Below are 24,974 nucleotides of genomic sequence, written 5' to 3'. Positions count from 1 at the left end.
ACAAGGTTCAGTCAGGTTCTTTGTAATACTTTTAATAGCTGAATTCAGCAATCCCATAGTGTAAAATATGTCAATCATAAGGAAAAAAGAGAGAATTCAGAATGAATACATACACTGTAAGGCACTGAAATAATTTTTAATCAAATGAGTTTATATGTTAAGTTCCTTTAACATATAAGGTTAGTAAGTACCTTTAAGACATAAGGTACTTAACTTGCTTTTTTCATAAGCCCTGTTTGCATTAATTAATTTCACATAGTCCACTTCTTTGGGATAAACTAGAATTTCACTGCATGCATATAATACCTTTGTGTTACAAAGAGAAAATCCCATGCGTTTGGCTCAAATGTTGATGTATTACAGCCGTCTCTTGCCTAGGGCCATCTGCATAGGAGAATATTCCTTTAACAGAATAAATCACAAAAAGACTGTAGCAGACTTACTGGAACCCTTCTTCTGTATCTCTGACTACTGTTCTTGCCAAAGATGTTTAAAAAGAGGCTCAGTGGATAAAAACATGGCATTTGTGTGAGACTACCTGCTTTGTGATGGTTTCAGAAAGAAAAAAATACTGTGCTACATTCACTGGCTCTTTAATTCGGATTGCCAATGATAATGCAGAGTCTACCGCTAAAGAAAGGTAGGATGCAGAAGCAGAAACATTAGTGCTAATCTGCTGCAGAAGGACTAGATAAATCAGCACAGCTCTCATACATCACTAAGAGAGAAGCTGATTGCAACTTGACCATGTGCCTAAGTGGTCACATCAGCAACAAGAACGGAGCATGGATAAAAAAACTAAAATGTACTCTTAGGGCTACTTGCTGTGCAGGACCTATAATAACACATCAATGTAAGTTTAAGATTTCTTTATCTGTTATTTCCTTATGCTGTAATTGTTGTTGTTTACAAGACTGTATTTTTATTTTGCATAGATTTAGAGGAAATATAATGGAGCGAAGTATAATACTAAGCAGATAATAGTTTGATACTGTTTATGTCTGTGAATAATAATGGGCTTTATTACTGTGTGTCTTGACATAGTTCTTTCTTTGAAGATGTTTTAATATTTAATCCTAACAGTTCATATCTCAGAAATTGAGTAAGGTTTTGGGTGAGATGGTAGTGAGATCTCTCTTCTTCATTTCTGTCATCTTACAGTTCAAAATGATTTGAAAGAGAGAATGCCACAAATATATATGTGTATTACTTCTACTGTGAGATTTTTTACATTTTTTTATTCTTTCTGTTACGAAAAATGCTCATAAAAAGTGATTTCTGTGGACCTTTTTACTCTTGAATTAAGTGCAGATGGTAATTTTCCTACAATTTTTAAAATTTGTGCAATTGTTTAATGTCACTTAAGCATCTGCAAAAAGGGAAGGCAGGGATAAGATGGAAACTGAATAAGCATTGATTGCTAGTCTGAAAATTAAATTTTAAAAGTTTTTGCAGTAAATTTGATTTCAGATCATTTTTTACTAAATTAGATTATCATATTTAAATTGAGGCTACTATATAGCATACAAATGTGTGAAACTCCTGGATAGCCCACATTTCCTGCTGTTTCAGACTATAAAGATGTTGTTGATTGTAGCTGCCCAGGAATACCCTAATTGTAGAATTCAGAGCAGCATATTTAAATAACGCATGGGAAAATAAAAAGGAAAGTGGAATTTTACTGTTCAGATGTTAAGGTGATGCTTTGTTCAAAGAGAAAAAATGCATAGTAAAAGCTATTGATGTGGAATCTCTCATGGCTTTAGGAAAAAAGGCAGGGAAACCCAAGACAGGTCTTGCTGTGCAGACTGAAAGTAAGGGAAATTTGGAAGCACTTCTAAGAAAACCCCAATAATGTTTTATTTATTTACTTATTTTTAGGGAAAGATAGGGGCTTCAAGCAAACAAATTTATGAAATATGAAAAAGGAGGAGTGAAGGATGCTTCAGTGATAGGAACTTGATAAAGTAAATGTAAAGATATAGAAGAACATCCATTTATTTTATAGTGTTGTAGCTATGGCCAAATATAATAACAGGAGGCTTAGAAACAGAAGTAGCCTGCTACTAGTGTTTAGTCTACAAATGGTTTATTTTTGTGGCAATTGAAAATTGTAGGGATAGTCGTGTGGCTATTGTTCCCTTCATAGAACTAAAATACTCAGGATGTGGGCCAGTTTCAGGTCTTGAGGCACATATATTTTGTGTAGGTCTTAGCCAAAACAAAAGTTAAGGTTTATCTATTAATAATTGCAACTTCATTGCAAGCATTTTAGATGGGAATGGAGAAAGGGGAAGGTAAGGCTTTATGGCGAAAAGTATGCTCCTTCTTCCCAGCAGAAAAAATAACCAACTCGGCCAGCTGGCAGATGAAACATGGACCAAGTGGAGAGTTGATTTTTGTACAAAATATGCATATGCATGATCACACAGGCTCTCAGTTGTACTCAGCCCCTGAAGCTGAGGTCCCATTGGGAACCCGTAGCTTTAACAGTCTGACTTACAAAATAATAAACACAAAAAGAGAGGAAAGCTGTACAGCAACAGGAAGCAAAGAGGATTGCTGATTTCTCTGACCTTGTTACTTCTGTTCTAATGTACCCAATGTGGTACAAAGTTGTAAACTCCATGGCAAAGGTTCCTATATTTTTGTTCTGTGAAATATTCTCCTTTCACATGTGATACCGTAAAATAATCAATCTGGCTCCTCTTAATGGAGTCAGGCTTCTGTTGGTAAAATAAAGGCATCCTTTTTTCCTGTGATCTGTGCTCATTGGAACAGCGGGAGATTATTGTGGTTTACAAAGATAATGAAACAAGTAAGTGGTTTTTCTTTTCTTGTAACTGGACATAATCTGTAAAGATTCCTACCAAAGTTGTTTTGAACAGTTAGAAATGCTGTATCTACTCAGATAGCCTGCAGTTGTTTTCATATTGTGATCTTAAAACAAACGTTTGCTTCTGTGTGTTTCTGTGAAGTTTCATAATGCAGTCACACTTAAATTAGAAGCTAAATGAATTCATTGCATGTGACAAAACTGAACTTAGGTTAGTGATTCTTTTATGTTTCCTTTTTAGTTGAAGAGACAAAAGTCTATTGAGTGCCTTCTATAGGCTGAATTTGGTCTTGGATGCAATTTCCATTAGTCAAAACAAGGCACATCTGCTTCCTCTAGAGTGAAATTTTACCAGTTTATCTGTTTGTTATGCTGAGTGTTTTACTGTTACCTGTAAGCTCTTTCACTAGACTCCAACCTAGTCTTCATTTCCACCTTCAGTTTTAGTCAACAAATTTATGCTAATTATAGTTTCTTGTACTTTAGAGAAAAGTGTGCTAATGGACACTAATCCCTGCACTTTCAGAGCTGCAGGGGGCTCACTGATGCCAATTTCAGTATATTGAATTTGCACATACCTACAATATTCAGACAAAGAACATACAAAATATTGTTGCTCCCATTTAGTTTAATAGAAAAGCTCCTATTAACCAAGGTTACCACGGCAGGGCAGGAAGCCTTAAAGCAGCGTGAGCCCTATGCTGGTATCTCACACAAACAAAAGGCTGTCCCAAGAAAAGTACCTGAGTATAATCATAGGGGTTCAAACTGTTTTGATTAAATAGCGTTTCTTCTAGTCTTCTGTCAACAAAACAGCACAACTTCCACTTGAACTCAAAAGTCTGGCCTCTACTATCTCTGTGTTGGTTGCAAAAGAAAACCTTACTGCCTCAAGGAGAGGCCCTTCAAGTTCTGTGATACCAAAGGAGAAAGTGTACTGCTGTATTGCTGCAATGAATATGTTGTGTTCCCATCCCGAAGCTTACCAGTTCTGCTGGCCAGGACAAGGAGTGACATGGCTTTCCTTTTTCCTGCTCCTCCTTGTCCTTTCTGGGCTCTAGTCACTTCTGATAAAAGGAGACACCATTTCACAACTATCCCAAGAGACCTAAGAACTGTAGATCTTTGAAGTATGCAAGAAAAGCTCTCATCTTGCTTTATGCACGCAGGCCTAAGAGCTCATTGATTTCTTCCACAAGTTCAATAATCACTAATCCATCCACTGAATTGTGTCTGGAATACTCCATAGCACAACCAACTTCCGGCATAAAATGTAAACTCACAAGCTACAGTATATAAAGTAGCCACAGATCAACTCACCTACTTGCACAGCATCAGTTACGACCTGAAGTACACTTAGAAAATTGTGATAAACGACTTTGCCCTCAGACAGCATTACACATGCTATCAAGAGAATACATGTGATAACTTTCTCAACAAAGTGAACTCTCATCCAAGTATAATTTTTTCTAGGGAAACAGTCAGTCTCTGGAAGGGGCAAGAGAATTTTACATGTAAGTTGACTATAAAAGAAATAGTACCAATTACAGCTTACAAGAAGAACAAACTGTTTCATACCTTGATTGGGTCCTCTATCCAAATCTTGGAACCTGTGTTGAAAATCATTTAATGATTACAAGGTATTATGGGAGAAGATCATACCTGGGAAGGAATTTCCTTGGTCTCTCTCCTTCTAGCTTTTGGATAGTCTTCCCAGCCTTGCTAAATGCTGTCTCTGAAGTGGATTTCTTCCAGAATATAGTGAACTGCATGGGATCAGACTCCACTGGGGCACACAAAACAATGGTCTCAAACAGATAGCTCCTGAGGACAACCACTCATCTGATCTTTCAGTCTTGTTTAAGGGAGACTTACAGTGAAAATATGTTCAAAAAGGGGATCATACAGACTGATATCTATAATTCTGCTATTCAGTGAAAATCATAGACTCCTAATTAGGGTGACAATGTCTCATGAAGTTTTGTGAAGCTTTTAACAGTTTTTGTTACCTCTGTTATTATCCCGGAAAGTAGTTACATATTGGATAACCATATGGATGATGTGTTAGTGTATTTTAAGAAGATTGCTCAGATGGCTCAGAGCCCATAATGGCACTGCCAGGATTTTTATGTACTGAAAATCTAAACAAATAACTAAGAGATGGAGGGAGCAATCACTGAAAGGAAGAGTGAGCAATAAGATATAGAATTCACCTTTAGCCTTGGTGACAGAGATCAAGGCCATGGGAGAAGTATAGTGTGACTTCTTGTACTACGCTTGGGCCATGTCCCAGTTGGCTTCCCAGTTTGAGCTGGGGCAGCAGTATAGATGGCTGTTCCTTGTTTCCAGTCACAGTACTAGGCTGCCAGTGCTCTTTATAAAACTTGATGTTCCTGCCTCTGTTTTGTATTTCCTCAGTGACTCCAGCTGAACTTCCCAGCAGAAGGGGTGGAGGCTCAGGTTGAACTTTTCACCACAAGTCCATACAAACCCCATTTCTTAATTTACCAACATATCATAACAACTTCCTGTGATAACAAGGCCATTGAATAGCCTGGGATTATTTTCCTTGGACAGATGATGAGTGGTGAGAGGAAGGAAGGAGGCAGAAAGAAAGGTGTGAGGAATAATGCAAGGAAAATTCTTGAGGGAGGAATTCCTTCAGGGAGGTGTCTCATAATTTTTGTTCCGTGCTTGAACACTGCTTATTTGATATATACATATATTTTCAGTCTGAGTGAAAAAGGACCCTATAATCCAACTCCACTCATTGCACTGTAAATGTAACCTCACTGAAGGAAAGGAACTGTTTGAAACGCTGACACTTTCATATTTTAGTCTGGATTTATCATGATCTGTAAAGCACATAATTCTCATAACAAGAAAGCTTTAGATGTTTTAAACCCTGGCAATTTTTCATCCAGCAAAGAGATTTGAGAAATACCCAGGCAGCAAGCCTTCTCTCAGACAAGACAGAGTGGGCTGTTTTATATCAGGAGCTGCATTTCCTACTTTGCTTCCTCTGCCAGAAATTCTCTTGCCAGAAACGCTGTCATTTCAGCTTTTATCTGTTTTTGAGGGGAAGTGAACCATCGCAGTAACATCACCATCACTGCAACAAAAAATCTGCAGACAGTGAAAGGCTATGGAAAACTGATAATTGCACACAAATGCATAATTTCCCCAGGCCATGATAAGCAGTGATAAAATTGCCAGCTCCATTTCACAGTGGGGAGATACTTCAGTACAGATCTATGCTTTTAATATTAAAGTAATCTGTGGACAATTCTGAAACAACAGGGTGGCAAATATGTTTGGTTTACGTCTGTTACTACTTTTGCTGTATTGTTACGTGTACGATTAACTGTTACAGCCAGTACCATCTTCTGGTACTGGGTCCATATCTTTGAAGGAACACACAAGCACAGGTTACATTTTTCAGGAGCTTAAAACAATTAAAAGTAATCATGAAAATTTTTAATGTTTGGCTACAGGAATCAAAATGTTGTCCTCTTTAATCTAGATATGTATGCACAGACCACATAGGCTTCAGTGGGAAAGCCCTTGAATGCATTTGACAGAGAATTTGGCCAAGAGTTGTTGATAGCTGAGCAAGCAAGCTGGAAACTTAAACACACATCAGACAGCCTATTTTTTATACCATGTGATAATGGTGTTTCTGATTGCTGAGTTCTTTACTCTATGGGTAGGCTATACGTTAGTAGAGAGTATTTGAATGTAAGTGTGGAGCTCAGGTTGCTGAGGGTTGGTACGTAGTGCTCAGCAGTCAGAGAGACTTCTCAATGTCATTTGTTGCTAGTCATATCAAGAATTACCGCTGTGGTGAATGGCAACATTCCAGATTGCATCTCAGTCAAATGTATTATTCTTCAGAGCAATGCTTTTCTAGGGAAGAGAATATCCAGGGTCTGCATTTGAAGTCTTTTGCAGTTTTGGGGAACTCACCTGAGAAGAACAGTCAATACTTTATGCAAGTGTAACTGCTGAAAACCTGTAATGTATTTGCTGTCTGTGCCAAGAGGCAGTCAGTGAATGCTTGCAAAGGGAGTTTTTTTTGGTGAGGAGTAAAAAAAGCATAACTAAGGAGAGACTGTGCCAGGGATTAAAGTAACATATGATGAATCACCTTTTTTTTTCCTTTTTTTTTTTTCTAATTAAGATCTATAGTGTGCTAATAACTTCATGGCAATGATAACTAAAATGATTATTATCTTTGTTGTACATGCATTGTAGCCAATTTTGAAAGTGCCTAGCACCTATCCAAAGGATTCTGTGACATTTATATAGCAATGTGATAGTAGTGGTAGAGATGTGGGGTGTTGCAAAGGAAGAAAGTTGAGCAGGGGTGAAGCACAGACTTTCTGAAGGAACTGGAGCACTGGAAGACTAACAGAAAGCTGTGAATGCAATATAGCTCTTACTTCAAATATGCAGAGAGCAAGTGATCAAAAATACAAGCTCATTTGCATTCTTTGTCGTCTGAGAACATTTGTTCTAGTTGAATGTAGTCTTGAAGGCAGTGATGCTACTTTTCGCCCCAATATGCTCTCCCTAATTCACTGTATTTTTACTCACATATATATATATGTAAAGTCCTCCAAATAATCTAAGCACAAAAATCCTGCGTAGAAAGGATTTTATAAAAAAGCTGGATGTTAATGCTCCAAAGGAGACTAGAGTATCTCCTGGGATTAGCAAGTAGGTGGGAGGAGTTGATTGCCGCAGGCATAGCCCAGGGCCATTAATTCCAGCTAGTCATTAATCCCCCTGTAATGCCCTATGCTGATGCCACAGTTCCTGTCACAACACATAAATAGAAAGCTGACTGACCTGTGGATTTTGATGGGTTGTTACTCTTATAATGATTGCTTATATTTCTAAAAGCTCATCACTATAGTGTTGGACAGAGTTTCAGTTTCTAAGCTTCATGTCTTTCCATGCACTTAATGCTCTGTTTGTTACTCACAGGAAGCCAGCAACGATGTTATTAGTATTGCATTCTGTCCTAGCCTTTAAATAAATCTTCAGAACATTGTAGTCTGTATGAGGTATGCCCCATGTATTGAGTCCTGGCAAAGCAAAATTGATATCAATACTCTCTAAAGATAATTAGCATATGTATTTTCATATCTAGAGAAAATGAAAATTTAACATGTGGTTCCTTACTCTGTGGTTGCCATGTAAGCAAAGTGTGGTCTAAGTTGCATTTATTTTAATTTTTTGTTTGTTTTTTAAAAATAAAAAGCCCTGAAATTTTAATGAATTTATTTCAATACTCAGAGAAATGTAATAAAGGAGAGACTAGTTTTAAACCATTTAGAAGCAACTGCCATCACATGCCCTTTACATGCGTGCTCATGTACTCAGCAGTATACAATAAAAGCATTGCTGAGCAGATCTTAAAGTACAGGAGGAAAAAGTTCAAGAGCAAGAGACAGCCCCCAGCTCCCAGCTTAGTAGATCATGTGAACACACATGACTCTAAGCAGCACAGAGTTTAGGTAGCAAACAGCAACTGTGAGAATTTCCAGAATGTTAGACTTGCACGCCTGTTTAAATTCTCCTAAAATGTTTTTGTTCAAGAAGAAAGTTATTAATCTGACCTTTATGTAGAGTCCTTCTTTGTCAGGGATCCCAAAATGTTTTACAGATGCAGAGATTTAGTACTGACATGCACATGTCAGAGGGAAAATTAACAGACTGACTGCACCATGGTTGCACAGAACTTTGGCAATGCAGAACTATGACTACAGATGGGCTTCACTACTACATTCCCTGAAAGACCATACAGCAACACTGCGTAGCAGCTCAGGTCGGGAAGTGTGGGATGCTTTACTCAGCTGAAAACATAGGTGAGTTAACAATGCTAGACTGTATGAGAACAATGGTAAACTGCTTTAAAAAGAGAAGCAGCAGCAGCTGAGCTCTCTATACTTAGCACTTGTGGTGAAGATATAGATTGTATTGCTGAAATGTGAAATTCCAGCACTACATTGATTCCAAGAAACAGAGTATGAGGTAGGTTGAGGGTTGATTTAGGATAAATAACCACTTCCTACAGTACTGTCTGTGCTCATTATTTACCCAGCTGGGCCTTGTTTAGCTTGTGAATTCAAAACTGATCACAGCAGAGAGTGTTGGGGCATATTAGAGCAAGAGATGAGGCTTAGGATAGGCTGTCTTCTGGTATACTAAAAATGTCTGAAATTTATAGAATATATTCATAGGAGAAGTTGTGCTTAAAGTTTAGCAGTGCTGGTATGGAAGAAGGTTGGTAGATGGATTTTTTTTTCCCCTGTCCTAACACGTGAAATCTTGTTGAGCCTTGTGTCCATCTCATACGCATAGAGGGAAAAGAGCCTAGAGCTAATGTTCTTTCCTTTTAGAAAGACTAGTTGGAATTCTTTTCCATTCATTTATGTTTGCCAATTCTAACATTTCAGCACCTTTCCTGAAAACCAGCGTTTTCAGTATGGGTGTTTCTCAAATGCTTTATGTCATTCCTTTTCCTTCTTCTGACTTTACTGTTATAGTTTGGCTTGCTGCTGTGTAGGAGGAGGAGAGATGAGGGAAGGAGAAGGTGGTGACCCTCTTTGCCTTGCTTATTGCCCGTTCTCCCCCTTTCCACTGGTTCAAAATAAATTCTGTACTGTTTACTGAGCTGACAGAGAAAAAGAGGGGTGGGAGGGAGGAGGAGGAGAGGAGAACAAAATGAGAATGGGAGGAAACCTTTGCTCTCTGGGGTCTTTGTGAGGCAAACATGCATCTGAGACTCACTGTAATGTAAATTTGACCATTTTAGTGCATAATGAGGATTTATACTCCTACAACTGGGAGTTAGCTAATAAAGTCTTAATTTCATTTCTCTGTGACCCAAGAATTTTTAAAAACTGAACAAGTTAAATGATGAATTGACTCAGCAAACTAGTGTCTTAGAGACTGTATTTACCAGGTGAATCAGGAGAGCTGACTGAGGTGATCCTGATCTTCCATGAAGGTATGTGTGAGGCTTTATCAAGTACTCCCTATCGGCAGTCCTGCAGAAACCGCCAGGGGATTGTGCTAGCTGGCAGCATATGCACAGTACTGAAAAATTCATGTGGAATTAGGGACTCGTGTCTTTATCCCAGAAACCTGAAAGTAGTTTCCTCTGTTATGATTCTTTTTCTTAGCGAATCTCCTGTCTGTTAGCTTTGATCTTCCTGGGGTCTGGAGTGTTCCAGACTTCTGTTTCAAAGATTGTTCTATAGATAGGAGTGTCTGAAACTGACGGGAGAGTGTATGAAGCTCTGTGCAGACCTAAGTCAGCAGAGTTTAATGTGTGTTGGACACAAATGGAGGGCTGCAGTATCAGTACATACAGGGACAACTGGAAAGCACTGGGCTAAACCCATCCAAAGATAGTAGTGACTTCCTGCTCCCTGTCTAAAGTGTTCCAGAGAGGAATGAGCAATCCTTATGTGCTGTTTCCAGAGAGACATTGCACTGCAGTTTGATGCTGACTTATTGCTATTTGAATTTATCTAGTTTGAGTTTCCTTTTTCTCTGAAAAGACTTTTTTCCAAATATTTTTAAACTTCCTTCCTGATGTTTGTCTTTTTTCCAGATTCCAAAATTAGATCAAGTCACATTTCCTCATGGAACTTCTGCTGCAAGGAGGCATTGAGCTTTTGCAGCCCCTAGTCTGAAGGTGCCTGCTCCAGTGGATGACCTGCGCTGTCATGCACGCTACCCAAAAACAATTGGACAATGGCAAACTTTAAAAGTTAATGCATGTCCTCATTACTGTCCCGTCCCCCTCAGCTTGTGCTTTCTGACTCTTGCTTGATGTCGCTGAGTCCTATTTGTTGAAGGTACTATTTAATCCATGACTTGCCTGCTGCATTCTTGTTTGACCTGTTAACTGTTAAAGCAAAAAAGTTATTTTAAGAATGGGCTTGTCAAAGAGAGCATATCTCCTCCCTTCAAAGACCTCTAAGGATGAATATTTGATTAAAATGTGACTGCAGCATTAAAATGGGTGCCCCGTGTCTTTTTGTAAATGAATGACTAGGAGACTTGTAGACTGTTTAGTTTTTAATTGACAAATTATTCAGTGAATGCTTCAGGGGGGATGAGGAGTTAGTTGATTTTTAGCTTCATACTACTTTTATTCCTAGAGATAGTCTGAACATGACTAAATCCCCAGATGGATCCACAGATTCAATTTAAATTTCCTCTCTGGAAATGAGGAAGAGGACATGCTCTAAAACCTGGGATAAAACCCCGGATCCTGACATGGGCAGTCCCACATCAGAACCGGGTTAGATGTGTGGTCATCTTAGCGGTCACTGTATGTACGACCCATGCAGCTGCTGCACCTTTCTTTTTGTGTGCTTCTGTTTGCCTGCTGCTTTCTTTATGAACTCCAGTGAATGGCCGCTGATAAAATCTGTTCTCAGAAAGACTTGGAAACCAAATGCCTGTCCATTTTAATACTCTGATGGATCAGAAGGGCAGCCAAATCTTAGGATTATATGCTCTTTCAAACCAGAAAGCTTGGTAGAAGTGAGATATGCAGACAACCTCTACTACCTAGATTCTCCCTGCCCTGCAGGCAGGCCAAGGAATAGTGGTGCCAGCTGCAGTCAGAGATTTTTTTTTACATGCTCCATGATCTGGAAGACAGACAGTTGGAAATGGTTGACTAATCTGGGTATTCATCTTTGTATAGTTAGAGACAACGAGACATTGCATGCAGACTCAGGGTAGATGGGAGTCAACTGTTGTTTTGGCTTTTCTTTCAGTGGAAAAGGGGCCATTATTTTTTACAAGAAGAAAGATTATACAAATAGAACTTGAATCACCTTCATGTTACATTTTTCTTTTCTGGCTGATGTTAATTAAATTGCTTCAGTGAGATACTGTGAAATACAGTATGGAGTGGAATATGTGCAGTATGTACATATGTGTGCGTCTTTGTTTCCCTTGAAAGACTGTTAAAATGTTATATGTAAGACCAACTTATTGTAACACTGGAAAGCAAAACCAAGTGCTCTGTTGCTCTTTTAGAGTTTATACTGTGCTTTGGTTACTTTTGTAAATGTCTAACCATTCTTGTGCAGAAAAATGTGGCTATTTTCTCATGTTACAAAGAGGCAAATATTGTCTAAAGATTTCCCTTGCCCCTTTCTGGCTATTCTTTCTTGGCTCTGCAGCAATTTCTTGAAGACCCAAATCTGTTCACTGATCCCTGTTCACAGTAGGGCCCCCTCCCCAATCTTTTCAGACCTGGCCAAGCAGATGATATGTTGGGCACAGGAGTAGGAGCCAACGGCTAGCAGGGCATAGACCATTGTTGCATTGAATGCTTTGTATTGTGGAACCACGGCTGACGGCCATGGACTGCATGGGAATCTGCGAAGGAGGTGGATGTAATCTGCATTTGCACTGGTTCTTTGGAAAAGGAATTCCAAGAAAAGAGATTTATAGACAGAGGAACATCATGCGTTGCCACTCAGTATTGTCAGTGTCTGCTACAAAGTTTTAAAGCTGGGAATCTAGGTAATTAGATGCTGATGAAGAACAGACTTCAGGAGAGAGGGAAGAGGGTGCAAGAGGATTGCAAGAGGGTGATATTGAATAGCTACATCCGTTATTGACTTGAACTCCTTGAAGAGTACATTACATAGAATTATACCTGAATGAAAGTTTAGCATTTGATATCTGTGCTGAAGTAGGCCCTACAGTGTTAGGGGAAAAAGAACATTTCAAAAAATGTTTTGTTACAACTTTTATTTATAGTTTCAAGGTTAAAAAAGGTGCAGCTGCGATGACTTCTATGGGTAACGTGAAAGTCTCAGTAGGTTCATTCCAGGTGCACTCCTTTCTTAGGACTCCCTGATTTTCACCAGTAGCTTTGGTTTTACTAATACTGATGATTTCTGTCACCTCTGAAGAGGACACTGAAGAGCCAGGAATGCGTTTTCCAGTGATCTGCAAGATAGATTTGGAAACCTCACAGGAAGGTTTTGAATCTGGGCTGACCTTACTGTTGGGTAGCAATGCCCCAAACACAATCAACTGGCTGTCATCATCTCTGTAGGGCTACTCCTCCTGGAAATTTCTAGGGTTGGTCATATGGCCTGGTCATGAGACAAATGCAATAGTACCTCATTTTCTTTAACAATTTGAACATAATATCGGCTGTATCATGTACACTTGTAATTTAAATTGTAATGGTGTGCAACAATAGCAATAGCCCAGTGAAAAAGTATTTAGAAAAAAATGGACATGGTAGATTAAATTATTGGTTTAACCAAAATGCTTAGCCTCCAGGTATGTGGTATTGAATTTGGACAAGATGGAGGCCTGGGTGGAATATATAGTCCCTCTAATGCTGCTGGACAGAATTTTTTTTAGTCGTAATGGAATTGTAACTAAAATTCCTACTGGTCTTTCACTGATGATCCTGGCTGTCTTCTGTGCAGAACACTTCTGAAATGTAGTTTATCATAACAGAGTTTCTCCAGCTTTTCCCCAGCTTACTCACAATGGGAAAAGGTTTTCCAGTTAGCCAGAAGAGCCTTGTCAATCCCTAGTTACCCTTGCACCCAAGCTCCTGTTTTTGTGCTGGCTTGCTTGCTTACCCTTAGCCATATTCATCTCCCGGGGAGACAGTGCTGGCTTGCTGGGCTGGAGTTGCCCTGAACAGGCAAGATAATGGTTCAAATTAGGGCTGCTGTTTTCAGAAGCTGCCTCTGACATTAAATGAAACAGAACTGGCCCAGTGCTTACGACTTTGAAAAAGGCATTCTCTTTGGAAAAAGCATTTTAATTCTGAATAAAATATTGGGTTGGCTTTTAGCTCATGAATAGCACTTTATTCCACTTCAATAAATATCAGTACTGACAAGTAACCACATCATGTCCTGACCTTACGTAAGTGCATGGCAACGTTCCAAGTTAATTTTGGCTATTATTTCCACAAATGTGTAGGACTGGTTTTTGTAGGTATTTGATTCCTAGTTAGGCAGTGCTTTTGCAGACAGGAGCTGTAAAACAACCTGACAATTATGTGGGCTCCATGGACTAGTCCTAGCTTCAGACACTGACAGTATCTCAGGTACTTCCTTCTTAGACTCTTCCTGAAGAGTTTGCTTCTTCAAGGAGCGCGTGACAGTAGAATGCTGACAGACAACTGAAGAGCTAGAACTTTATGGAAAGGTTTGCTTTATTAACAGGCAATTAAAAGTCACTGGAAAACAAATGCCCTCTCATCCTACTTGTGCTCTCCAGAGTCCATGAGGAAAGGATGTCTACCAGTGCGCAACCACAGTAACATGTTTTCTTCTTGCCTCACTGGACCTGATTCAGGCAATCTGCTCTCTGCTTGGACAGCTGAATGAAACACCAAATGCCTCATCTTCTGCAGCTTTAGAAGCTTCTAATGCTGCTCTAAGAACACTCCCTGCACAGTCCCAACCGGCAGTTGCACGCCCTTGTCATGTGCTGTCATCATAAATGTGAACTTCTCCATCATGGTTCCCCTTTTTAAGATTGTATTTGAATAGAGGGTCATCTTCATTTAATAACCCTCTTACTGGAGTTGGAGGCACAATAAAGATAGGAGTTCATAACCTCACATGGAAGCCCCAAATTGTCATATGTTTCTTGTGGGATTGTTAAGAGGGCAAGCACTTTAGTAACTGTGTCTCTGAATGCTTAAATATCTTTAAATTCTGTCCCTGGGGTCACTGAATGTCAGTGGTTTGTAGTCTCTAAAATGCCTAAGTCATTGCTGTAAATGGAGCATGGATGCTTAAGTCATTCTGGTGCTTTGGGAAATTTTGTACCCTCAGCTTGTTTGCCAATTAAATAGGGAAGGTTATTTTGTTGCAGATGCTTTGTGTAGGCTATCACTCAAAATATTAACATTAGGAAGTGTAGACTCCTGCCAGATTTCTCTTGACATTTTTTATTTAATGCAGAGAAAAGCAGATTGAGGTTCGTCATTTAGTGTTTGATGGAAGGCCCTCTTTCTCTCAGTGCTCTGTTTCTATACAGCAATCAAATCCCACATACTGTACTATATTCTGCCAGGAAATCTGCTAACCTTTCATATAATATGTAATAGGTTTTATAGCCAGTGCTGCAGAGCCATTTTCCATACAGGAGGATTTTCAGCTATTTTTTTCTGCTGCCTTGGTAAGATTTGCAATGGTTCTTTCTACAGTGCCAGATGTTGTACATAAAACAGGAAATTATATACTGTTCTCTTGCTTATTGAGCAGAGAGAAGAATCTACTTTTAAAACCTAGCTGGGAGAGGTTGCTAGAAATGCCAAGTTTAAAGAGGCAGATCAAGTGTGGGAGATGAGAAGGCAAGACAAAACTTGCCTGAATGTGACGATGAATGCTAAATCTCAACTGAAACACAGTTGATGTACTGAGATTAAAGGGAATGTACTGAATATATAATCATTGTGGATATATGCATGGGCTTTTGTATTGTAAGATAATCAAATGAGTAGTTCTTTGTACATACATTTACTGACACTGATGGGAATCTCAGGAGAGCTCTAATGATCTATATTTAAAGAGATATCAGCCCAATTACATACTGTAGTGTTTGTCTGTCTGTTCCTGAAGGAATGCAATGTCAGAATAATATCATTTTGGTTAGCACTTCTATGGGATCCTTAATCTACATATCTTGAAGTGTTTGCAAATATTAAGCACTTAATTCAGTAGCATTCCACTGGGCTGTGTTCACAGGGATGGTGATGCACTGATCATAGAGTTCAAGTTAGAGTCCCTCATGAGTAACCTGGGTGCCCAGTTGGTCACGCTTGACCTGCAGGTTCTTTCTATTTGGCCTACAGCTTTTTCCTCTCAGGTACTGGGGAACAGCTGTTTGACCACCCTGCTGCCTAATAGCCAAGTGCCTCTTGCTGCCCCCCAGGCTGTTTCAGTGTCGGCAGACTCAACTCTGCCACCTATCCGCACAGGAGGAGAGTATGGCCTGGGCTGTGTGACAAGGGGCCACCACAAAACTGGCCTCTGGATGTTGTAGCTGCAGGGGTTTGGCCATTCTTCTGCAAGGCATGAGAAGAGAACCATAAAGGAACACATCAAACATAGTATTAATTCTCATTAGTAAGCAAGGCCTAACATGTGACACTGAGAATTATAGTTCTAAGGGGATCCATCTTTTATCTTTCAGAAACTTCTAAAACATACTGATAAATTCAGAGATTATTTGGGTCAGGCTCTTTGTAGCCTTTTCTACTAGACAGAGCCACTTTAGGAGTGGTTTATATGCATGTGTGTTACTGTTCTTTGTACTGTTTAGGGCAATGGTGAGAGATCTAAAGAAAATGTAGCTCTGTGCAAGTTAGACAATCAACTTTTCTACTGGGATGCTGCCTCAACAAAGTGTCAGCTGAGTCCAAAGTCTTGTCGCTTTTACCTTTCATCTTCTGGTAGCTTGAAACAGCTTTTCTGGCCACCGTCATCTCCTCCTCCTACCAGTATATGCTCTGGAAACCTGTCCTGAATTACATCACTGTTGCTGTAAATTACCTGATATATAAGCATTATTTGAGTTTTACGTCTCTTGGAAAAAAAATCACACCGGCATGAAATAGGAGTAACACATTGGTGCATCAGACCCCTAGTTTCTATCTTGAGGCAGAGGAAATCAGCAGGCCTGTGCTGGCAGTGTTGGTCTTGCTTGGCATCTTAGTTAATTTTACATCTGCTCTTTTTTGCTTGCTTTATTAAAATGGCACCTTTGGACACTTGTAGCAATTTTCATTTTTAAGAGGCCAGACTTGATCCATGCTGTTGTTGGCAAATGATTCCCGATTAAGTATTCAGGCACTAGCACTTTTTTCTCTTGTTTGGATTTTCCCACTTGTTTCTGTTTGCAGGAAGGATTAGCTCTGTCTGAAGCTAGCACTACTGACACTTGCTGGGCAGTGCAGTCAGTCTGTAGGTCTGCAGGCCTGTTTACGCTGCTCTTTCTAATCACATCAGATTTGTAATACCTGTCAAGTCTGCTAAACTTAGGTGATAGCAGTGATGTGAAAACTTTGTGATTTTGCCATGAGGAAACACCACCAGGTGTTTTTCAAGACAGTGGCAAGCGTGTGTCATACCTATTTCATAGAGCTTTTGTTTACTGCTTTTGGAACCTACTGTGATTTCCTAATGTTTGGAGGTGAAAACAATTTCTGAAATTGTTATGTGATTCTCCTGTAGCATCAAGGCTGCGGTGGGGGCCTTCTAAGTTCTGCGCTCATCCGTGTTCCCTATTGGTAAGGCAATGCTACAGAGCCTGGGAATAGAAGAGGACCAGGAGACAGCTGGAACACAGGCTGTCTGCATATGGCACATCCCAAGGATGAAATTTCCCACTGCAGGAATGAACAGCAAATCTCCTTAAGGCTCCAGGGTAGTCAGACTTCACATTTCCCACTCTGAACTGGTTTTGGTTCAAGTATCAGTTATGGTGAGTGAGTGATGTACTTGGGAACATGGCAGAGATACTTCTGAGTTCTAGTCTTCAGTACTAGGTAGTGGACAATATGCCGTCCTATCGGAAGATGGATGATCATTAGTACTATTGGAACAGATCAATGAATACAAATCAGTTTTGCTGAAGCCAGGGAAACTTAATTTATGTCAGCTGAGGATCCATTCCAACACAGTTGTATGTAATGGACTTTAACTCCATAGAAGTTACGTGAATAGTAATCTTATATAAATGACAGAGATTACAGTGGTTATCTTATCTAAAATATATCAATATTTTTACAGAAATCTGAAGTTTATGAAACTGAAGAGACAGTACAGAGTTGTAAGTTAACAGAAGAATTATGTGAAGTGGATTTAGATGTGAAGGCAGCTTTTTCTCTCTGTTAATGAAACTTTTCTTAAAGACTGTTCTATAATTACACTTGTGGCTTGGTGGATAATGCCTTGGTCTCATATGCAAGTCATTTGATTCCTCTGGTGCCTCATAACACTCAAGAAGCATGGATGGACTCTTGCAGTGTGACTCATGCTGTAGCTTATTTCACTGCATATTCTATATAAAGACTTTCTTTGAATGGTGAGTGGATGCACAGTATCAAAGTGACAATAACAAGCTTTGTCCTGCTTCACAACAGAGAAAAGCCCTACAAAAATAGACTGAAGTGTAGGTCGTTGCAAATTACATAGCCCTTCAGTTAAGAAGTGTTCTAACTCTAGTATTACCAGTGACCTCGTCTTGTCTTCTAGAGGGACTGAAAGTCTCGTCCCAGTGTAGCAATACACTTGCTTCAGGAATTCATTCTTCATTCTCCTTGCTGTCAGAAAAAGGGTGAAGTATAGCAGATTACTTATCAATAAAATCAGGATTTCTTAAGAATGCCCATGTGTATTTTTTGTCACTGCAACAACAGGCAATAGCAATGCAGTCCAAGCCAGAACTGCCTGTTTCGGATTCTTAGCACCTTCAATACTCATGTCCACAAAAACCTGAAAAATTGCCACTTTAGGACATCAGCTAGTGGTCATAATGAAAACACTTAGAAGAACTGCTAACAATAAGAATTGAAGTTGCAAAATAAGTTTGGGATGTAAATATAATCACAGCCAATGAAAATCATTAAACAGTTTTTCTGTGAGTGGAAGGATTGAAAAAGCTTGTTTCCTTTCCATTTTTGCTCTTTCCTGCCACCAATACTTACCATAACTTCCGTCATGTATCTGCTTGATGGTGGAAAATGTATGTGGCATTTGGAGTTACACCCATGAGGATTTGCCAGTCCATGTGTGTGTACAGACTGGTCAGCTGGCTGTTACCCACTGCAGTAACAGTGGGTAACAAGTAAACAGTGCTGCCCTCTTTTCCCTTAGTAGTGACACTGTACTTGGGACCTCTCTCCTATCCCTAATTTTTATTTAGCTTCTAGGACCTTATTTGAGCCCTATCTCATATTTGGTTAAATTTTTTCCACTGGAAGCAAAAAGTTACTGGGAAAAAGGGAGAGAAGGGAAGAATTTCCTGCCAGGCAAAGTGGTTACATTTCATTTGGAAAGCAGACCAGCAGAACAGAGTCTTTGTACCCACAGTGGAGTACAGGAGGTCTGGCACATTGTGGCCATAATTATAACACAAACAGCAATTAAAGTTTGTTTGGGTATGCTTTTAATGAGAATGTTGGGAAAATTATCAGGGAGTGTTCAGTGTAGGAGAAATGGACAGAAAGATGAGAGGACAAGATGCTCTCTCATCTCAGCTGCCACAGCACAGCCAGAGCCAGGGTTATTTACTGCATCCTCCTAGCAAGGCCTTTAAAAAGAATTTTGTAATGCCCTTGTTGAGTCTCTTGAATTTTCAAAATGTACTTGTGCAATATAAGTCTTAAACAATCCATTCATCTTCATCTGATAATCTACAGAAATGATTTAAAATCATAATGCAGTAATATTGTGCAGTTATTTTTCCTCCTCTACTGAAAATCAATTTAGTTTGCTCTCCATGTAAAAACAGCATATTTATCTAGGACTGCTCTTTGCTTTGTGTAAATATTATCCCTTGTAATACATCGTTTCCAATGGGTTTGGAACAAGAACAGCCAGGGCTCATGAGAAGCAGGTGGTGGGGCCTCCCCAGCACAGCACAGCCTGATGTATTTATTTGAATACCTTTTTGTCATCCTTTAAACAAACAAATAAAACATGATTCCTTAAAGAAGGAGCAGGAAATACCAAGATATCTAAGAAGTGAACGATTGAAAGCAATGAACTAGAAAGATGCTTTACTTTCAAAACTAAAGTTCTACTGTATGCCCTGGCTGTATTAAACCTAGTGGGGTAGGTTGAGGTTTCAATATGCTAATGAAATTATTTTTAGCCATGTGCGAGGGTTTACCCAGAAGAAATGGCTGTTCACCCAAGTGGAACAGAAACATAAAAGTTCAGAAAATTGATTCAGTTCCTGGTGAGCTTGCTATCAAATAGATAACTTTTAAAACCAAGTATAAGTTTTTGAGTATACTTTTAAAAGCCAGGTCTTTCAGAATGGCAAACTTAAGTGCCACAAATGTTTCACTGAGAGCATCTTTTAGCCAGTTTGACAGAAGTTGGCTCTCCCCTGAGAGGCCAGTACTTGGGCATTTGTGCTGACAAGGTTTGGATGCTCGGGCTTGGCAAATAGTTTCTGGAGGAGTCTTAGTGCAGGAATCAGCTTTTTGCATTGCCCCTCAGACGCAGAATTTCCTTGCCAAATTGCCTCACAGAACTGCTGCATTGTTACGTACATAGTATATGGTCAAGTTTAATGGTCTTTTAGTGACTCTTCAGCAACCCCCTTTCTCTTATTGTGGTTTATTTACAGTCTTCCATCATCATCATTTGTGTAGTCCTTCCACATAAACTTAATAACTGTGTCTCTTTGAATCTGATTATGTCTAGTTAAACCTCTGTTGGGGATAGTGTTGGCTCAGTTTATTAGTTGCATCCCTTTTTTGGTGGTATAGCTTTAGTGCAAGAATGTAACAAATACCATTCTTTCAGTTGGGAGAGCGTTTCCTAAGGTATTTTTGTTTCAGCCTTTGGAGATTTGTCCTACGATGGATGCCAAAGCTGTGAACTTCTTGTTCTCCGTTACCTCATGCTCCAATATAATCTTACTTGCTTTATGTGAACAAAAATCCCTGGTGAAACATTCTCTTCTTGTATTTAGTTAATTTGTGCCATTTGCACCTTTTGTGCTGTGCCACTTGCCTGCTTGCATCCTGCCTCGTAAGTGTACTGTGAGCTTGTCTGGATGGGAGCAGGGAGAGACAGGATCTGACCTTTCATTTTGTGTGCAGAACTTAGCAAAGCTGGACCCCAGTCAAACTGATTTCAGGACTCTGTTGGACAGAGGAGGAGACTGATTTCATGTTATACTCTTCTCCTTCCACCCTCCTTTCTTTTTCTGGAAAGGTTATTATTCAGTTTAGTTCAGTACTTTACCCTTCATTAATTTGTGTGTTGTCTCCATTTTTTTCATGTTTCTCTTGTTTCATTTTTCTCTTTTGGTCCTGTGTAGGTTCAGCCTTAACATCTCTGTACTGTTTTTTCCACTTAAGAAAATCTACAGTGCATCTTCATTACTGTGCCCAGCTGCATCTCTGAAATGCTGTTTTAATCTTGATGATAGATAACATGACAGATCATAGTGAGAATGAAGGCTGATAATGAGGAATGAAAATCAAGGTGACCATTTCTTTGTGATTATATATTGTACTGTGAAAGAAACTCCCGTTCAAAAAATGAAATAAATAGAAACCAAAAGCTTTTTAATACAAAATTCCTACCCACACTGAAGTCTCAGCATAATCAAACTAGGCTACATGCTTGATGATCATCTCAATTGGAAAAAAATACAATTTGAGTAATTTTTAAAGGGTAACCAAAAGGATTTGGATTATTTTTACCCAGCTGAATTAATCTCAGAGAATGTCCTGTAATTTCTTTGAACAAGTCACTCCCTAGAATCTCAGAGTAGTTTGGACTTTGCTTGACTTATACTATTTTAATCCTTTAAAACTCACATTTTCTATCCTATTTTCTTCTAATTTTGCTTATAATTGACATCCCGGTGCCACAAGATAAAAAATAACAAATGTAAACAATGCTTCACTATGGAAAATAGAGATTAAGCTTGTGATTGGAAAATTGACAGAGGCTTGATATATTATGTGCAGTTCATCTCGATGCAGAATCTTTAAGCCCCAACTGTCTCAATGACAGACAGATTTAAGGAGCGTAGCTTTGTGAAATTGCTTATCTGTTTCTAAGACATCAACAGGTAGAACTGCTTCTTCGGTGGCAACAAGAGAGAGGAGGGAGTTCGTTTATTAGGCGTACCCTCCAGCCATTTCACATTGTCTCTTTTTTTTTCTTTTTTTCTTATAGCATGCCCTCTTCCCTGAAGTCTGTCCACCCCTTGTGCTACCTCATCTGTTCAGTGGACTAACAGAGTCTGTTTAGGCTATGGATTGCACTCCCCTCCTACCCTTCACCCATTGCTCCCTAAAACATTTCCACTTCCTTCCTTCCTTCTTATTTCTTGTTAACTTTTCTTTCTTTTCTAACATTTAACTTCCAGTGGGACTTTCTTCCTTCTTTCCCATCCCTGTGTGCCTCCATTCCTCACTGTTCCCTCTCATGATAAGGTTTGAAAATGTTTCTAGGGCTGAGGTGAAATGAATAATGTTACTTTACTTTTTGCCTAAAGAAAAGATCGTGTGAGAAACAGCCACAGCAAGACTTTGGGTTAGAATTGCAGAGCAGCATTTGGTGTACAGGCTTTTTTAGTCTTGGTGAAGGACTGGAGCTAAATCAAATGTCTTTGGTTTGAGGAAGGCACTTGCACTGTCAGAAGGAAAAACCTTGAAAACTGCCCCATCCAAAATAAGGCTGTTGCATTGCAGATTGTTAATGCAGTTTACCTAATCCCTATGTTACGGCACAGCTAAATCACTTTACTAATGCTGTTTGTGTTTCAGTTTGATAAAAGTCAGTCTTTCCCATCCAATACATTTTGCTATCTTCAGATAAGATGCTGTTGTACAAGTCTATCAGAAGAGACTGTGTTTCACAGCTTCAAACATGAGGGCTGTGAGATGTTGGACTCTGCATGTGGATGGAAGGCAGTATAACTAAACACTGTGTTACAAAATAGCTGAAATATTATTATGAACTCCAGTGAGGACATATCACAGGCAGCATTTATTCTACTACACTGTGCATGAAAGGGACTCCAGATTTGAGCAGCTGGACCCAGGAGAGATTTATGCTGAGAAGGTAGTTCCAGTGGTGGCATTGCACTGACTGCTGGTGGAGTTGGATGCCCAGGTATTTTGGGCTCCTGTTAAATGATATCAGTCTGATTGTGATGATTGATTTTTCTGTATTGGAATACACTCTTTTACATGCACTGGAGGGAGTAGACTGTGTTCAATCATACTTCCTGAATTATAATTATTTAGTTTGTCTTTAGATTTTCCCCTCTTATTTTGTATTGTACTTGTTTTGATTTCACAGCAGTTACTGAGTGAGCTGCACAAGCTGTTTTTAAAACAGCTGACACTGTAATCAAAATAATATTTTAAAAGTATTGAAAAAAGGCTAATGTTATAAGGTAAATTCCCTTGTATGTTTACTTACTTACACTTATGAATTATCTTCATTATTATTAGGCACAATTGAGTAGAAACAATCCCTTTGAGGAATTATCCATGAAAAGGAAGCCTTTAATATTAGAAGACTATTGGAAGTTGGTATGTGCTAGTTTCTGTGAGAAGCAAAAGCACGGCATTAGACTGACCCGACTGAACTCATTAAGAGGTTTATATTGATTGTAGAGGAATTAATATTTAACCTAGAGTTTGCTTCCAGATGAAAACAAGTTTCTAGACCAACATACTTCTGTGCTTAGAGGTTGTAAATATGAAAGGAGAGTTACAGATCAGCTCACCATTTTGGTTTTTCTTTATTAGTTTCAAATCTCCTTGTGAAAAATATAAGGGGAGAGAAAAAAAGAAGCTATTGACGAACAATGGATAAAGCCACTGCTGCACACAGTGTCAACATAAGGCCAATGTGTCATTTAAGTTGCACTTAAAACCTATTTTTAGGACTTAAGCACTGCACAGACCTTGTGATGATCTTAGAGAATTTCACTACAGAGGAGCATGACTTCAACCACTGTCAGAGCACAGCCTGCACTGGGAGGTTTGCAGCTCTTCTCTATCAGTGGTATATACCTAGTTCCACATACATTTCTTCATATGAAGCCTTTTCTATAACATTCATGCAAACATGTTTGTCATGTGTATCAGGCCTTCTATATTTGCAAGGTCGCAATCTCAGGGTGGAACAATAACTCGGTTTAGAGGATCTCACTGACTTCTGACTTCCCTAGTACACACGATCCTTGCTTTTTGTTTGCTCTGCAGGTTAAGATACATGATCAGAAACAAGGCACATATGTGGCTGCAATCACAGAATTTGCCATTCTGTCAAAGCACTTTACAAACATAAATTTTGTCCTGCTGTGACCTTTTGTCTCAGGTGAAGCTCTGCTCCAGAAAAATGCTAAAGATCGGTCCAGGGAGACACGCCACATGGAAGAAATAGTGTAGGAGACAGCCTGTACCTGCCCAGGAGAGGAGCTGAACAAAGCCAGCCTCATCCTGTTTTTGCGAGTCTCATATTACCTGTATCTGATCTGCTCTGTACACTGTCTTCTTGCATAGCACACCCAGACTGAGCTCACCTGAAAGAGCGCATCTTTGCTTCTCCCCTCATTAAAATAGTGTATCTGAAAATAGGAGGTGTGACTGCCTGAGAGTAAAAGAAAGTAATTTGTGCCCGGAACTTTAGGAAATTGTTCTTGGAACAGGTTTCCCTTGTGCGTGACCCATGAGATGATGCCAGACTTGGCTTGATCTAAGTGCTGTCAATGTAGGTTTAAAGGTTGGCTGTAGTGGTAAGAAAAATTATATTAAAACCATACATGTTTTTTAGTAGTTCTATTTGTTTTTGAGACATATCTGCTGGCTTTGCTAATAAAGATGCAGGTTTACAATTGTTAGTGTCACAGAACAGTTTGAAGAGGAGTGAGGTTCTTTTCTGACGCTTGCATCATTCAGAAAATTCCAGCTAAGGTGTGATTTGCTGCCTCTCTCCTACAAGTGATAATGAAAGGGGAAGAAAGGAGACCACAGCTTGATTTTCTGATCTTGTATTGAGTTTGAAGCACTGCTGCTGACAGTCATCATCATCTGATTTTAAAGTAAACAAATTCCACACAGATATTGCTGTGAAAAAGTAAATATCAAATTGTATAATGCTCTTTTTCAGCCACTTTTAAAAACTTGAGCTTCACATTAAAGGCAGTTAAATTATTATATTTTCCTCTGATAAATACATTATCTATTCTATGGTTACACAAGTGTAGTAAAAGAAAACACATAAATGGACTGTTTGTTCTTCTTTATATATTTTCTTTGTCCTCTTTGAAGTATATACAATCTTTCCCACCCCTCCCAACCAAGTCCTGTCTCCACCCAACTGCATTTCCTGAGTGG

General features: G+C 39.2%; 1 protein-coding gene across 5 annotated transcripts in view; it reads left to right on the top strand.

Moving 5' to 3' along the window:
- RAPGEF4 (Rap guanine nucleotide exchange factor 4) overlaps positions 1-24,974 on the top strand; it is a 153,310-nt gene that overhangs the window by 41,564 nt on the left and 86,772 nt on the right. For 2 of the 5 annotated variants that reach the window (XM_075756641.1, XM_075756640.1), the window contains exon 1: positions 677-853. The exons of the other annotated variants lie outside the window; for them this stretch is intronic. The gene's annotated coding sequence lies outside the window, so the exon portion shown is untranslated. Of the gene's footprint in view, positions 1-676; positions 854-24,974 lie in introns of those variants that run through there. 5 annotated transcript variants of the gene reach the window in all.

The sequence above is a fragment of the Balearica regulorum genome, chromosome 6 (assembly GCF_011004875.1).
Source record: "Balearica regulorum gibbericeps isolate bBalReg1 chromosome 6, bBalReg1.pri, whole genome shotgun sequence".
Lineage (NCBI taxonomy): Eukaryota > Metazoa > Chordata > Aves > Gruiformes > Gruidae > Balearica > Balearica regulorum.
The sequence above is the reverse complement of the archived record's forward strand: the minus strand, read 5'-3'. Positions and strand labels throughout refer to the sequence as shown.